Raw genomic sequence first — 9,414 nt, 5'->3', positions numbered from 1 at the left:
GGCCTCTCCCGTTGCGGAGCACAGGCTCCGGACGCGCAGGCTCAGCGGCCACGGCTCACGGGCCCAGTCGCTCCACGGCATGTGGGATCCTCCCGGACCGGGGCACGAACCCGCGTCCCCTGCGTCGGCAGGCGGACTCTCAACCGCTGCGCCACCAGGGAAGCCCTCAACTTTTTATTTCTACAAAAAGGTATGAATTTTCTCCTGTGACCAAGACACAGTAAACATAACTTGGCTACTCTTCCTGGAAAGAGGAACGGGAAGCGTCCTTTCACTGCTTTGGGAATGACGCCACAACAACAGAAAAGGATGAGTCCCTAGTTTATCAATAACACGTTATGGTTCTTTTTGTCACTCTGTGCAGTGAACATTCACTGGGTTGCATTCCCATCTCCTTCTAGAAACTGCAGGGGTGTGCATCTTCCTGGTAGTGTCTTCATAGGAGACGTTAGTATGAGTGTGTGGGTGTCCTCAACACACACTTTAGGTCGGCTTGTAAAAATGAACCCTGGGACTTACAAAAGTTATTGCCTAGGTGCAGTCTGCTGCAGAGGGAAAAAATGCCTAGTGGCTCCTGCATAACTTACTATTAATACAACAATAAAATCTGTTAAAACATTTAGGTGAAGCTTGGGTCATATTGTTAGCATCCATTTATCTTAAAATGAAGAAGGAGGAGGAGGGGGAGGAAAAGAAGGGGGAAGAGGGGGAGATTATTCCTTGTCTAGTGGCACTTGTAACCACTTGTGTCCTTGCTCTCAACGACTCTTTCCATAACTAAGGTAACAACTGAGGTAACGTCGTGAAGCGGTCACAACATTTTGATTCCTATAATGTCCTCCACTTGCACTTTGCCTCAGGACACAACAGAGGTTTTTGTTTAACTTTTGATCTTGACATTTTCAAACGCCAAAGGTACAGATATTAATGTCACAGACACAACGATGTCAAGCTGTATCAAATGTTACTGTTTTTCCACATTCCCATCATTCCTCTGTTCTAGAAATACGGCACTAGTCCAAGCCTCTGTTTCCTCCCCCAACCCAGCTCCCAGAAACCTCTTTCCGGGCCTCACCCTTTCCGTCCGCTGTGTCCATGGCCCTGGTCCTGGAGACCGTCTCATACTCCAGAGAACAAGGCGCCAGTCTTCTGCGAGGGTGACGGGTGGTGTGCAGGACGTGGAAACGGGCGGCAGTTCTGACTGTTCGGTTGGGGCTCTTTCAGCCAATGCCCTGTCTCAGCACCGGCCTCACCAAACTTGCCAGTTAGAATGAGCTTCAGGAAGAGGCCAGCTGCCTCCAATTCCAGCCTTTCTGCGACTCTGAACAATCACTGCTTCCCACGGGCACCTCCTCCTCCAGCCACTTACTTTCCAGTTTAATTGGACCAATGATCTTTCTATTAACCATTTCCCAGCCATTTTGTCCATTTCTGGAGTCTTCTACTGCCTTCTCTCCCAATTTTTATCCTTTTGGGTTTTTACTATTATCTTAAGGGTTTTAGTAAGAAGCAGACATAAGCGCATTTTTTTTTTTTTACCAGCAAGAGGGGTTTCTCCTCCCTATAAGCAGTGAAACAGCCCACGAATGTATCTATTGATATTTTCAAGAAGGACCGAGTATAAAGGACCAGCGTTGCCTGTAAAGTTTCAGAGGAGCCCTTCCTAAGTGGTCCACCATGAGAAAAAATTTCTTTAGGTAAGAACCTGCATCGACTAGAACAATATTATCCAGACGACGGAGGACTAGGCACTTCATTTCCAAATTTACTGCACCAGGAAGTTTTGCGTGATTATTTTTTGCCACTTATATCTGGCTCCGCTGCCCGACCTTGGGACAGAACTTTTTGTGTTTTGTTATTTGGAAGTTCAAAATATTAGAATATGTTATAATGAGATGCTACAGAATAAGTAATGAGACGGTTGTGAGACACTTTTTTTTTACAGCTGTAAAAGGGTTCATATTGTCTTGAACAGTATTCGTTCAACATTTATTTATTACTTCAACAAATATTTGCTGGATGGTCAGGATGTGCTAAGCCTTGGGCTGAGAGCTCGGCATTGCAATGTGTGGAAGATTCAGGCCCTGTGTGTGTGTTCATGTCTATTTAATCCCACGATGGACAATGTCCTCAACACACACAAAGTCATATCATAATTTTTAATTAACAAATTGAAGTGAGAGACCAGTGGGGCTCTCCACTCCATTTGACAGGTGGCTTAATTTTTAAATAGTTCCTGGATATTTTAGGATAATCTGCCATGTGACTAAGTTAAATGCACAGAGCAGAAGATTATAGTTAGAAGAGCCTTCTTTAGGAGTGTGGCTTTTTCTCCTTACACTGACACATGGAACATTTAATTGATTAAGAATACATTTAAAAGACAGGTGAGGATTTCCAGTCACAAGGTCAGAGAGTAGAGGAACATGTGTAAACCCCATGTTTATTAGATCCATAAATATAGTTCTCTCTACTCTACGTGCTTTTAATTTCTAAGAACCCAGCCCTTGGAGCTGGCTTCTGGAATCCCTGGCCAGGGCCGTCTGGGGAAACATGAGTTCAGTTACCAAATATAGTTGAGTGGAGGAAGAGGACAGATGGGGTCTGAGCCCATAGCTGCCTCAAAGTGACCACGGACCAAGCAGTGTGTCATGAATAAACAAGGCCACCTTCACTCCCCCAGAAAAGAAGAAACGCTCCTCTGAAATCCATCACCTTTTGGGAGTCTTCAAAGTAACCAAGGATTGAAAAGGTCTGTAAAATATATCTTAATATACTAACTAGTAAAACAACATTTTTAAAGCTCTTTATTAAAAGCTAAAAATACAATAGTAGTTTGCTAGAAGATGTAACACTGTTTAGAAGATGTCTTGATTTTTCTTTTACTTGGAGAGGAAAAGTAATGGGAATTTTGCAGTCGTTCCAAAAACAGAAAGTACATGAGATTTACCTGCAGGGTTTTATTTCTACCTATGCTGTCAGAGAGCTGCCTTTTCTCTTATAATCTTAAAACTAAATTGGGGCTATTAATTCCAAAAGGATTAAATGAACTGATGGAGCCACATTTGTCAAGATCACGTCTGTGTTTTGTTTTATAGAAAATAAGAATGCAGCTAACTCAAACCTTGCCTATACTTAAGCTAAATACCCATGGGTTAAAATGATATACTTTCGGTTTTAGTAACATTTTTAAGTTGTTAATTACACTTTCAAAGAACTTTTTAAATGAGTTGAGAGTAAAGGCAGACATTTTAAATCCTAACTATGCATGAAGTTTGCATATTTTTTTAAAAGATAAAACTTACTAAGGGAAACTATGGTCCAAATTTAAAACTTACAGTATAATTCTATATCACATGGCTGTAAGTTACACATGAAATTGTCTTGAATCCAATAGATGGGGCTGATACAGAATGAATTCAGGCTCATGTTACTTTTTCAACATTTGCTAAAAATACTAATTACCTTCTAGTATGAGTAATGTGTCGACATCCGGAGCCCATTGCCTGACAATATAACACTGACCAAGTCCGTTCAGTCATGAATGTGCAGAAACTACACCCTTATTACAGAATAGATACACTTTCCAATAGACTTTTTCCTCAAAGACAGAACTTGAATGCTCACCCCTGTTATCCAGATTTTAAAAGTCAGAGTCTATTTGACAAATTATTGCTAACAGTAGACAAGGCCTAAGAGATTTATCAAGGCAATACGTATGCTGTGACTATATGATTACATATACCCAGAATACAAATCTGTCCTTCTGCATTCCTGTGTCCGATATGGATTAGGTGCCCCATGTCAGTTCTCTGTCTGAGCTGCTGTTTGTTGCTAAAACTGAAAATTAAAAGGGTCATAGCATACTTTACAATAGAATAGGGATCTGGATTACACGGGACAATTACAATCACTTTGATTTCTTTACCTCATTTTTTTTAAACGCAGAGGGTAGCACTAGTCAAGTTTCAAAATAAATCTGACACGTTCTTTAAGAGATACCACCTGAAATCTCCAAGAGTCTACACTTTGCTCATGTGTGTGTGTGTGTGTGTGTGTGTGTGTGTGTGTGTGTGTAAGACATCAAAGGGAATTGTGTTCAATGCATAAAATGTACTACGCAGTAAATTTCTTTGTATGAATGAATTCCCCTTTTGTCTTCCTCAAATAAAAACCTAGATAGTACTCGTAAACTTTTTTACAAAATACATTTAGAAGTTTAGCAGATCATATTCTATTTTCAAGGCAGCAAATTTAACATTAACATTAAACATTTAATTATACATGTTTGCAAGTAATCTTATTTTCCAGAGTTATTTATGTTTAAATGTAATACATGTAAGGGTCAATGTATTCTGAACAAATAAAAACAAATAACTTTTGCTCATCTGTGTTTTAATTTTTGGCACATAATATTGTATAGGACTATAACCAAAGCATATCAAGCTTGAGGATCTATTTAAAACTCTAACATAAATGAAAGCAAGCTTTTTTACATGGGGAAGAAAACACATGTTTTTCTAATCCACAGTTGCACATTCTACTACAAAAGCATATGTCTCATAGAATGACTAATTTTATCAATTTTTAAGGACTCATATCCCTTGCAACAAATATATGTCAGAGAAAAGATATTAAAGTCAATAGGGAGGGAGGGAAGGAAGGAAGGAAGGATTTAAAAATGATGATTAAAGAAGACAATTTAGGTGATACAAACACACTTTGTTGAAACCTTCATGAAGTGGACAGTCTCTTTTGGAAAAGCCTCACCATGAAGAGGAAGGCAGGAAGCTTTTATAGGATAAAGAACAAGGGAGAGAGAAATAGAAAGTACTTGATTGGCTGGGGCTGCAGACTCACCTTTCTGGGGTGAGATGGAGGAAGGAGGTAAGTAAGGAAACCAATGCTGGTCTGGCTTGGGGCTCGCTGACCGGATGCATGAGTTTCTGCTCAAGCAGAGTGTTCATAGGGACACAAAAGTTCCCTAAGCTTCAGGTTGCTGACATGGCTCCCAGGCAGGAGCAGCTCCATCTTGGACCTAAAAAGTTATTTCAACAGAAGGAAGAAATTTCATCTAGGAATTGCATGTGCTTCCAGAACAAGGAAAAAAGAAGTTTTAAAGCTTTTTCATAGTTTGAGTTTTATTTTAAAATATTTTTAGTCTTGAATCTTTGTACCTATAGTTTTTATTACTTTTAGTAATTGTTTAAATATGAAAATAAACAGAAATCAAAATGCTAAATTCAATATTAAAATCACTCAGAATTTCCACTTTTTTTCCCAAAGACTGTGAAAACAGCAACCAAAGATTCCCCTAACCACCCATCCTCAACCCACCGCAGACGTAATCAGCACCCACTGCTTGATGCACCATCTTCCAATCTTCCTCCTGTATTTATCTCTAACTGTATACACATTTTAAATGCCTAGTGAAACGTTGCTACCCCTGTCTGGACTCTCTAAAGCAACTGGACCATGTGGTTTGGGATACTGAGTGATCCTTGGTGCTTGTCAGTCTTTTTCTAACATCAAAGATTTTTCCTTTCAAAATTGTAGTAGCTCATCAAAGTCTCTGCAAAGGATTCCATAAACTATGGCAAAAGTCCTCCCCTTGTTTAAATTATTCAAGTAAATACCCATAACACACCCACTGTGAAAAGACAACGTGGCAGTGCCATGCCAATTTCAACCATGTCTACCATTTCCTGGTTCAACTTTGGCCAAACAATTGAATGTTCTTATGCTGTAGGCTGGGTTATCAAAATAATCAAAAGAAAAACAGTGTTCACCGCATCTATTATTCTCAGGATCCAATGCTTTACTACAGATCTTCCTGAGCTCGTGATGGGGCTCCCTCCTGGCAGACCTATCGCACGTTGAAAAAGGACTGAATACACCTCACTTACCTACCGAACGTCACAGCTTAGCCCAGCCCACCTTTGTTACCAACCAGGGCTCTTGGCCTCCTTAATCAAGAGAAATTGATAAGAGGCCGGACGAGAAATTCAGGCAAGGCTTTAAGGGGGCCCCTGCTGCAACAGGGGAAGCGAAACAAGAAACAGGTGCCCTTGCTTTTGCTCATTGAGGCGGGGCAGGACGGGTCCTTATATGGAGTGAGGGTACGGGGTGTGTCCAGGGGTGGGGATAGAGGCGGGGCTTAGGTGTTTTGCCCACCCCTTTGGTGGTGGTGTGTGCAGGGTACATGTGCAGTACCCTGCTTTTGCTCCCAACACCCTGCACTTGCTCTGGGCTCTTCAGAAGTGGCAGTTGGGTTTTTGGTGGTTTTGTATCTTTTGTCCAGAATTTGCCCCAGCTGCACGTGCACGCAGTTATTTTTAGTCCCTTACAGTTTCCTTGTATTTTATTGCTTGAGGAGAGGTGTACTCAGGTGCAAGCACTGCAGCAAAGGGTCCTAGGTCCCAGCCTGTCTCACCTTCAAGGTGCCCAGAACACTTCCATCAGCCTGCAGTTGGGTGAAATCATCTAACACAAAGCCTGTTTTCTAATAAAATGTTGACTCTTCCATGTAATTGACTGAATACCGTAATGACAGTGAAAGCAGAGTGGTTGTCTGGGTCCAGAGGGTTGTAAGTACATCAGTTGTTTACCCTCGTGATCGCGGAGCTGGCTGGGCACTGCGGCCACTGCCCAGCATCTCGAGAGAGGATCAGACTGCACATCACTGGCCTGGGAAAAGATAAAAGCTCAAAATTCCAAGTACGGATTCTACCGAAGGCCTATCGCTTTCACATCATCGTAAAGTGGATTCGTCCAACCATCGCAAGTCGGATCATCTTTATAGGAAAGCCTGCAGCTCAAAACTTGGAAATCAAGCTTTCGTCATTTGCAGCTGAATTATTCTTCCTCCTAGACTCTGCTGCTTCTCATGAGGTGCCCTGTCTTCCCCAACCTCCTCTCAAGTCGGGAAATTTTTTTACATTTCAACAGCCTATGTTCCTTGCCACTGGGGCCGGTGCAGGGGGTGTCCCACAAGTATTTTCTGACCGACAAAATAGAAGGTTGTCCTGGATAGCACAGATCTTGTTTTCAGGTAATTATCCTCCAAAGTCAGCTACTCTAAAAACAAATGTTATTCATAATTTAAAAATTTGTCTATTTTTTTCTATTATTTGTATATTCATATATGTATGTGACTCATATAGATTTATATGTCTATTACATATTCAGGAGCTCAAAAATAAATGTTTTCCCAAATACCAAGATCATAATGCCAAGACAATTTAAGATGATAAAATTGCTTATGCAGAATGTGTGATATATGAAATATTAAATGTTCGGTGAAAACTTACACGCTCTATATTTCATAGTGGAACATGGGTCCAACAGAATTCAGATAATGTGAACTCAGGGAGAAGTTGAGAACCGTAAAGTTAACAATGAGAAATAATCTATCAACTAAATGGCATAAAATTCCTTGAGAATGGATAAAATATGCACAGGGATGTAACGACGTAGGTGACCATGGGAGCTGACATCTGATAGAAAAATTTCCTTGGGATACGCCAGACGCTGATAGCTCTGCTGAAGGTTCAGGGTGGACGGGCAGCTATAACGCCTCCCAGTATTTGCAGACCCTCCCAAGCCTGTGCTTCACCACGTTTGCTAATGCCTGAGGGTCTGACATCATCACCTGCTGGAGGGGTCTGCCTTCAGAGAACCCCCAGGGCACCCGCAGCTGCTCCACTGCACAGTCCCAGAGTCTGAGGCACTGCCGGCCTGAAGTGTCCTCCTGCTGTCACCGTCAGCCCCTCCCACCCACAGTGAGCTGTCCAGAAGTGCTACGGTCTACGGACACCGCTGGGAGTCCGCAAGCATCCGTCCATCCCGTCCCATCCCACTTGTACCCTAACAACTCTGAAAGATGATCTGAGGGATAAAAGCACAGTACAGTTTCCCAAAATCAACTAACAAAAGATTTGAGACCAAGCCAAGTATAAGAGAATCAGAACCTGACATTTCCTTGGTTTCCTACTTTTGTCTTTTTTCCTGTTAAAATGGCAGCTTCTTAGCGCAGAGAAGCCCATCTTCCTCACGGCTGTGTCCCCAGCCTGCAGAAGAGGCGCCTAGCGCCTAGCCGGCCCTCAACGAATCGATGCTGATGAATGCGACAACAGAGAACGGAAGCCAGAAACACGATTTGTATTGGGTTGGCCAAAAAGTTGGTTACAAGAAAAACCTGAATGAACTTTTGGGCCAACCCAATATTTCTATGACTCAGAATTTAACCCTGAGCTCGCCGGTATTCACGCGTCAAAGAGTGTCAACATTTAGAGAATCCCCGACGTCTAATAGCAGGGATGCCAGAAAACCAATGTTGTTCTGGTTCTGAATTTTTTCATGACAAACGTTCTTTGATGGTAATGAAAACACAAAATACAAATCACTGTCTACTTTTTTTTTTTAACGTGGTGTCAGAACTACCACCATTTTGTACTGGTACAAGGACATGTAATGTGTATTTTATGTGTATTCATTAACAGCTATGAACATGCAGCACTGATTACTTTATCAAGTTCTTCTCAGAAAGCAGAGCCCCGGCGATGAGTGACCATTGAAAAGACAGGTGACAAAGCTGGACAAAGCGCGGAACAATTCCTCACCGAAGAGAGCCCGTCCCAGGGAGGTGCTACGGGGCCTGGGGCTGAGAGTGAGTGGAGGGGACAGGAGGGGCCTCCAGGACAGGAGGGGACAAAATACCTGCACAGTGTCCTGTGCCTGCTGTGGCTGTGTGGCTCCCTCCCTAATTCCCACCCAGGGCTCAAAACTGGTTCAAACACTAGGTGTGGTTTTCTCCTTCACCTGCCACGATCGTGACCCAGACACTGCCAGGCGTCCAGCACGGAAAGGCTGTCAGGCAACACCTGCTTTCCTGGCCTTCACAGGGTTCTTAACTCATCCTTATAGTTCAATAAAATGAATGTTACAACAAAATACCTGCAGAGTGTCATGTTCAAAAGAAGGAGTGAATTGTATTGACTGGAGGATCACAGAAACTACCAACAGGAAGTGAAATTAAGTAGTTTTCAAGGATGAGCTGGAGTTGGAAAAACAGGACAGACGGGAAAGGTGAAAGAAACCACGTGTGCAAAGCTCAGGGACGTGAAAGAAGACGACGTTCCGAGCGGGGAGTAGATGGCTGGGCGTGGGCGCAGCACCTGTCAGAGTGACCGTGGGGGACGAGGCCCGAGACTTCACATCTCGCTGACCGTCCAGGGGCGCACAGGTAACCTGCCTGCCCCGTTTGGACCTTATTAACCGGGGGACCACTGGCAAAAAAGCAGCAAAGGAGGGCTTCCCTGGTGGCGCAGTGGTTGAGAGTCCGCCTGCCGATGCAGGGGATGCGGGTTCGTGCCCCGGTCCGGGAGGATCCCACGTGCCGCGGAGCGGCTGAGC

At 43.1% G+C, this 9,414-nt stretch overlaps 1 protein-coding gene across 3 annotated transcripts in view; it reads left to right on the top strand.

The window, feature by feature from the left end:
* The first annotated feature begins 2,572 nt into the window (after positions 1 to 2,572).
* The window catches only part of PALLD (palladin, cytoskeletal associated protein), a 388,874-nt gene continuing 382,032 nt past the window's right edge, over positions 2,573 to 9,414 (top strand). For 2 of the 3 annotated variants that reach the window (XM_028494272.2, XM_024130749.3), the window contains exon 1: positions 2,578 to 2,752. The gene's annotated coding sequence lies outside the window, so the exon portion shown is untranslated. Of the gene's footprint in view, positions 2,753 to 9,414 lie in introns of all 3 variants that reach the window. The other variant, XM_028494273.2, reaches the window with a different exon arrangement.

Source organism: Physeter macrocephalus, chromosome 9 (genome assembly GCF_002837175.3).
Source record: "Physeter macrocephalus isolate SW-GA chromosome 9, ASM283717v5, whole genome shotgun sequence".
NCBI lineage: Eukaryota > Metazoa > Chordata > Mammalia > Artiodactyla > Physeteridae > Physeter > Physeter macrocephalus.
Note: the sequence above shows the minus strand (reverse complement) of the source record. Positions and strands in the feature narration are given on the sequence as shown.